General features: G+C 40.5%; 1 non-coding gene across 1 annotated transcript; it reads left to right on the top strand.

The window, feature by feature from the left end:
- Positions 1-836: 836 nt before the first annotated feature.
- On the top strand, positions 837-943 carry LOC138890914 (small nucleolar RNA R71). Its single transcript, XR_011407277.1, has one exon. It is a non-coding gene; the product is annotated as a small nucleolar RNA R71 (small nucleolar RNA).
- The last annotated feature ends 416 nt before the right edge of the window (positions 944-1359 follow it).

Raw genomic sequence — 1359 nt, forward strand, 5'->3', positions numbered from 1 at the left:
GTGGATTCCGGGTGGTTAACGGATCAAAAATGGAATTTTGGAAAGGGCTAAAGTTGATGGTTGCTGGTGTAACCGCACCTGCAAGACTAGAGCCGCAGGTGCGGAGCCGTAGAAGTAGTCTTCATGCCGCAGAAGCGGAAATGGACGGCTAGGCTAGGACCGCAGATGCGGTCATTTTTGCCGCTGATGCGGGACCGCACCTGCGGAAGAAGAAGCGCAGATGCGGAAGTTGAAGGCTTGGGGGAAGACCGCAGAAGCGGCAATTGATCCGCACCTGCGGGACTGCAGAAGCGGTCAATAGATCGCAGGTGCGAAAGGATTAGAGGCAGTGAGTGTTTTAAAAATCAGGATTTTGTTGTTTCTGAAGTCCTTGAGAGTTTTCTGCACCATTTGGGTTGCTCCATTGAAATCCTAGATGTTTTTGTGACATTGAACTCCCAAAAGGGTATGGTTTATAATCGAGATAAGGGACTTTTTCATCATTATGATTGTTTGCTTTACATTCATGGTTCAAATAGTTTCCTCCACATATGTCACAAGCCTCAGATTGGCTTGGTTGTTGTGTATTCACCTAAAATGATTCAAACTTTTGTGTCAAAGAAATAATTTGTTGTGTTAGTGTATTTAAAGCATCAACCTGATTTACCGTAGCAGCCTTCTTGATGATTACACGCTCAGATGGTCATTGGATGGTATTTTCAGAAATCTCGTTCAACAATTGCAATGCTTCCTTTGTGGTTTTTCCCATTAAAAACCCTCCTGCAACTTCATCAATCACATTTCTAGAAGAAGGTTTTAACCCGTGATAAAAAATATATAATTGCATATGTTTAGGAATGTCATGGTGTGGGCATTTTCTTAATATTGCTTTTAATATTTCCCAAGCTTGATAAACTGACTCAGTGTCAATCTGCAAGAAATTAGAGATATCTTGTCTTAACTTTGTGGTTTTAGCAGGGAAAAATATTTATTTAAAAATTTCTGAGTCATCTGGTCCCATGTGGTAATAGAACCTTGTGGCAAACTTCGTAATCAAGTTTTGGCATCTCCTTTTAAAAAAAAATGAAATAGCCTTAACTTGATAGCTTCAGCAGGTACTCCATTGTACTTAGTTGTTTCAACAAGTTTTAGAAAGTCAATTAAATGACTATATGGATCTTCACTTGCATCTCCGGTGAAGATGCAAAATTGTTGAATCGTTTGAAACAGGCCAGTCCTAATTTCAAAGTTGTTGGCTGCCACTATCCATTTTCTGACACTAGATTCACAGTTGAAGCGGTTAGGTCTAGCATAATCCCTTAGGATTCTATTTGTTGGTCTTGGTGCTACTTCATCAAACTGATCCTCCACATGGACTGG

This window comes from Nicotiana sylvestris, chromosome 4 (genome assembly GCF_000393655.2).
Source record: "Nicotiana sylvestris chromosome 4, ASM39365v2, whole genome shotgun sequence".
NCBI lineage: Eukaryota > Viridiplantae > Streptophyta > Magnoliopsida > Solanales > Solanaceae > Nicotiana > Nicotiana sylvestris.